This window comes from Staurois parvus, unplaced genomic scaffold (assembly GCF_062004578.1).
Source record: "Staurois parvus isolate SC_StPar_1 unplaced genomic scaffold, SC_StPar_1.0 ptg002329l, whole genome shotgun sequence".
Classification (NCBI taxonomy): domain Eukaryota; kingdom Metazoa; phylum Chordata; class Amphibia; order Anura; family Ranidae; genus Staurois; species Staurois parvus.
The window spans coordinates 119767-125461 of NW_028320125.1; the positions used below are offsets into that span (position 1 = coordinate 119767).

General features: G+C 44.4%; 1 pseudogene; it reads left to right on the forward strand.

The window, feature by feature from the left end:
• Window positions 1–1313: 1313 nt before the first annotated feature.
• On the forward strand, window positions 1314–2531 carry LOC149431241 (legumain pseudogene; annotated as a pseudogene).
• Window positions 2532–5695: the final 3164 nt, after the last annotated feature.

The window sequence follows — 5695 nt, forward strand, 5'->3', positions numbered from 1 at the left end:
GGTCTACAGATCCTGTGAAACCAGAACCTTGGAAAGTTGACTGGTGAAAGCTACAGCAATTGTCTGTATTTGAAACACACAAACTATCAGCTTTCTGGTTTCCTTCGAACCAATAAAACAGCTGTGTAATAATGTCTGGAGGTGAAAATACCAAGAGGAGATACAAGGAACATAAAAACATGAAAACCAGCAGGTTTTGATGTTTTTAGCATTTTTATTTGTTCTAGAAAAGAATGATTGGCTGGGGTGCCTGGATCATTCATCCAAAAAAAGTAATGCCCAGTGTGAAGGAAACTGTCCAAGCTCCATGAATGAAAGTTTCATACAAAACAAACATATCTGCAGGTAGAAAGATTGTTTTATATATAAACCAGCGTAAGTGGGACTTTTGGAGGTGCCAAAAATTACAAAGTCAGATTTAAAGGATATGTTCACTTTTACAAAAAACAATAAAATGCACTTTTTTGCAGATGAAAAAATAGGCATTTTGTTTTTGTTAGAAACCTGTAAACCATTACACCCACAGTCAGATTGTGGGTGTAATACCATGGTCCTGCAGACTGTCATACCTCCGATATGGGCAGGCAGTTGCACACTGACAGGAAAGCTCAATGAATTAGCTAGAGCAATCAACAGTGACCTGTTAGTTCATTGAGAATTACAAGCTGTCAGCCACAAAGGCTATCAGGACTTGTAGATTTCCCATACACAGAAAACTATTTAGTTTGTGAAAGCCAGCGGGGGAGAAGATCCTCTACTAGCTGTCAAAAAACAGAGGCTCAAGGGTGTGAAGGTTTGTGCATTTGTAACATGTTAAACCCTAAATATGGGTGCAACATGGTACAAAAGGTGAAATTAATCTTTAAAGTCTAACAATTTTATTGGAAGATATAAAATCATCACAAGATTCTTTACATGTGGTCCATTTTCTCTCTTAATTGACAGCTGCAAATAAATTTCACTCAACATGTTTTGCCGACCTTGGCTTCTTCAGGAGAGATGCTGCTGCCAAGATAGGTTGTAGCAAAATGACTTTGCAAATTTTTCTCCCCAGTTTCAAAGTCATTCTTGCCCCCTGAGCACAATAGGTACTTTATGCAAACAATAAGATGCAGAATTAGATAGACATTCAAAAGTGGTATATAGAATATAAGTCTTTGCTTTCTTCCTCTTTTCCCCAAGAGGAAGAAAGAACTCAAAAAGCACATAGAACATTATTTGGTTGAGCAGTCCTAATCTGTGGTCTCATCGCTGTGATAACACCCAGAGCACAGAACACTAAAGGGGAGAAGGGTCCTTTTACTTCATCCAAGATGCTTCCAGTGACACTAATCCTCAGCCTCCTTGTCCTGGCCACATCCATGCCCATGGATGACCCAGAAGATGGAGAGGAAACACTGGGTGATCCTGATGGCTGGCTCCAATGGCTGGTACAACTATGGACATCAGGCTGACGTGTATCATGCTTATAAAATCATCAAGTAGAACAGCATCCCTGATGAGCAGACCATGGTGATGGTGTACAACATTATCACAGAAAATAAAGAGAATGCAACCAAAAGGTATCATAAAATCAGCCCAACAGTACAGACATGTATGCCGGAGTTCTGAAGGACTACACAAGAATTTGTCACTCCTGACAACTTCCTGGCGGTTCTGAAAGGTGACACAGAGGCGGTGAAGGGAAAAGAATCTGGGAAGGGGATTCAGAGTGGACCTAACAACCATATCTTTATCTACTTCACTGATCACAGAGCTCCTGGTCTGCTGGGTCTTTTCAAGTGATGACCTCCACGTCAAAAAACTGAACAAGACCATTGAGTACATGTATGACAACAAGACGTAAAAAAAAAATATGGTTCTATACATCAAGGCCACCACAGCCACCAACACTCATGTGTCATCTTATGCCTGTTATTAGGACGATAAGTGAGACACATACCTAGGTGATCTTTACAGCGTCAGCTGGATGGAGTACTTGTCCAAGGATGACACTACACTAACAGTTTTTACTGGTCGAGCAACACACCAATACCAGTCATGTGATGCAGTATGGGAACCGGAATATTTCTAAGATGAAGGTGAGCTAGTTGCAGGGTAGTACTAAAATCAGTGGCCCCTCGCATTGGACCTTGGAGCAGGTACACAATATGGACCTGATCTCCAGCCCAGAGGAGCCCATGACAATCCTAAAGAGGAGGTTCCTGGCTACCAACGATGCTATCAAGGCCTGGGATGTACTGGCCAGAATAAAGGCCCAAAAAAAGGAGGCCAAAGCCTTGATCAAGAAATTGGTGAAGAAAAATGGTTTCTAAGTTAGCAGAAGAGATTCTAACCAGAATGAAATTAATGAACGCTCGTGTTACTGCACAGCCACTGAGCACTTGAAAAACCAGTGCGTCAAATGGCACAACCTACTGTATGAATTCTCCCAATGACAGTTGTACACTCTGGTGAACCTCTGTCAATCCAGATAACCACTAGAGAGCATCACCCATGCTATGGACAATATCTGTCAAGATCTGCACTGACACAGCTGGCAACACCAAGTCTTCCAGCAGATGGCAGTAGAGGGGAACATGAGTGATGATTAACCCTCTGAAGCTGCTGCCTCAAACCTAATCTCCATTCTATGTCAATTTGTCTTCATTGTCACAAATATTCAATACAAACCCCAACCTTCACTTACACCAAATCCAATTGGTTCAAATCCCAAGCTCGATACTGCCTGCATGGAGTGTGCATGCCCTCCCTGTGCTGGCGTAAGTCTCCTCTGAGTACACGTTTCCTCTCACACCCCAAGACAGGCTGTAAGGTTAATTGGCTCCTGTTTAGGTTCTCTTAACTCACATTCACACATACTAGGGCCAATGTAGACTGTACGCTCATTGAGGGCAGGACTAATGTGATTGCACAAAGTGTGTAAAGCTCTACATAAATTGACAACAGTATATATTTTACTTAAATGAACAAAGCGTAGTGCAACAGACTAAAATCTAAAAAACAAACAATTGCGTCTGAGAAAGTCTCTTATAACACCACTGTGCAATGTGTATAAATCTCTCTTCAGTGCCACCACCATTAGGTGAACAACTGGCTCACCTCACTTTATAACGTCATCAATAGGTCATTATGCGCTCAACATGTGGACAGACTTATGTACACTCTGTGGTCTTCCTCTAGCGCTTCTCCCAACACCGCCACAGTCTAAACTCCTCCAGCTGACGTTGTCATATAATATGTATTATTAAAAACAAAAAAGTGGAATCATAGTGCTCTCTAATTATAAAGAAATTAATTAGCACTCAGATTAAAAACACTTACAAAATGTAAGAAACAAGTCAACATATAATGTATAAATTTCATTGCATGGCTCACCACCCCGCTCTCCCGGATGGTCATCCGTTCAAAATGTCTAGGGCTCAGCTCCATCCACCTAAACGCCTACTGAGGAAGCCCAAATCTGGGGCATAATGCATATAGGCACTTTTATCCCCTTCCTGCCCAGGCCAATTTTCAAATTTCAGCGCTGTCGTATCAAAGATTCCCGTAGCGAAAAAGGAAGAAAAAAAAGTGCAGGGCAGTCATGACTAGGTTAAAAGGGGGTAGGAAAGGGTTAAGGAAAAAAGGTGGGATTTAGGATATGGGCAAGTTACCTGATTGGTGACAGGTGGGAAGGGTAGGGTCTTCGACAATTTGGGTGTGGCGGAACCGTTCCACCTGGGCTTCCTCATGTGGAGCGATGCGGCGTAGTCTCAGCCAATTGTCCCCTCTTCCATGAAGTCTTCTAGCGCATTGCCAAGGCGGGTATTAAAGCTCAAAGACAATACTTCCCCGATCTCCCAAACCACAAGTCGGAACTTCGTGTAGGGTGCATGAATGCATCGCTTTATTGCATACAACTCAACTTACACAGTACATGCTGGCAGAAATCCCTGCCCCCTCCACCAGTCTGGCACCTGGTTCCCCACCCACACCCAAAACGCTACAGTACAATACAGCAGTAATCAGCACAGTATGAAATCTGGATAAGTGAAAAGCTACAAGTCCCCATTACCCAAGCAAACTGCAGAATGCCTATCTACATAACAGCTGCTAAACATACAGTTTTAAAAAAGCAGAACAGGAAGGCCACTTAACAAGGGGACAAAACCGGAATGGAAAGGGCAAAATGTTATTACAAAAGAAATTATTCTTCACATGGGGGGGTTGCCCAGATCAGTGCAGGAGGAGACATTGGTGGAGCTACGGTGCACAGGGCTTCAGTGGCTGCATGGATCTGGAGGGGCTGATGTCCCAGCTGCAAGAGGCTGCAGCTTCCCGTGGCACTGCCTGGCTGACGTTGGGTCTAGGCTGTGCTGGGTGACCTGGGCTCAGTGTTGGCAGGGGGGCGGGAGTGCCCATGCGCTAAGAGGTCTCGGCCTATGGAGTGGTTCACTCCAGGCTCCTCCTTCAGGGCTTGGCGCCAACCTGGAAGGCCTGATCAGGACCCTCTAGGCCCGCCAACAGGGCGATCTCCTGCCTCTGCTGGCTGGGTGTCCAGGAGGAATCCCTCCTCCACGGCGGAGATCAGCGGGCGGGGGACCTCGTGGTGGCAGTCCCTCCCCCCACCCGAGTGGTCAGCATAACAACGGCTCCTCCCCTGATGAGGTGCCTTTCAGGGAGGAGGCCCGTAAAAGGGAGACTGTCAGCTGCAGCCGGCGGTATTACCCTTCTGAGGCCATCGGTCTTCCAGGGTCGGGTGCCTCAGCTGGGAAGTCTGAGAAGAGGAGCAGAGCTTGGTGGAGAGCAGCTGGGCGCACTTGACGGAGATCCTGGACTTTGGTGGGTGGGTCTGGTGCTGGGAGGCGGAGTCATGAGTGGCACAGACCAGCAGGATCAGACCATTAGAAGTGATAGCCATATATCTGGTATTACAATAGATGGCTATACACATAAGATCAGATTGTCCGCTGGTGATGTTGTTCTTACATTGACAAATCTGAGCTCTTCTCTGACAAGAGTCCAGCTCCTGCTTGATCTATTTGGGGAAGTCTCGTTTTACAAAGTGAATGTGACTAAATCTTGCATTTTACCAATCCAGGTTCCAGATATGAATTTTAACTAAAGTTTGTTTCAATGGGTTAAAAACTCAAAATTTAGGAATCAGTCTGGCATATCCCACCTCTGATATTTATGACTAACTACCCTAAATTGCTCCTGATAAGAAAAGTTGTTGAACACATATCCACACGTGAACTTTCTTGGCTGGGTAAAACAACAGCATTAAAAAAGTTTTATGTTCCTTGAAGGGTCAATGATTTTCAAGGGAAACTTCTGATCTACAGGCCTTCACTGATGGGTTAGGTCAGAACGCTAGGAATATTAGATTACGGTCAACATATGATAAGTGACAGATCTCGTTCTTGGACCTTAAAATCAGAGTGGAAGGCGTAAAACTTGTTCCAGGGATGTTTTGCAAAAAACAGCTGCAAATATGTTACTGTGTGCAGATAGCCATCATCCCCCCTCTTTGATCAGGGGTGTCCATACCAGGCAGTTTCTTCATCACCAGAGCTGCACAGAGATTTTGGAATATAAGAAAGCTAGAGATTTGTTCCACCGCTTTAGGAAGAAAGGTTATCCCCATAGTATTCTTAATAAAGCCCAAAGGAAGCTCTAGTGAAGGATAGATCAGAGGTAAAAGAAAAAGGCT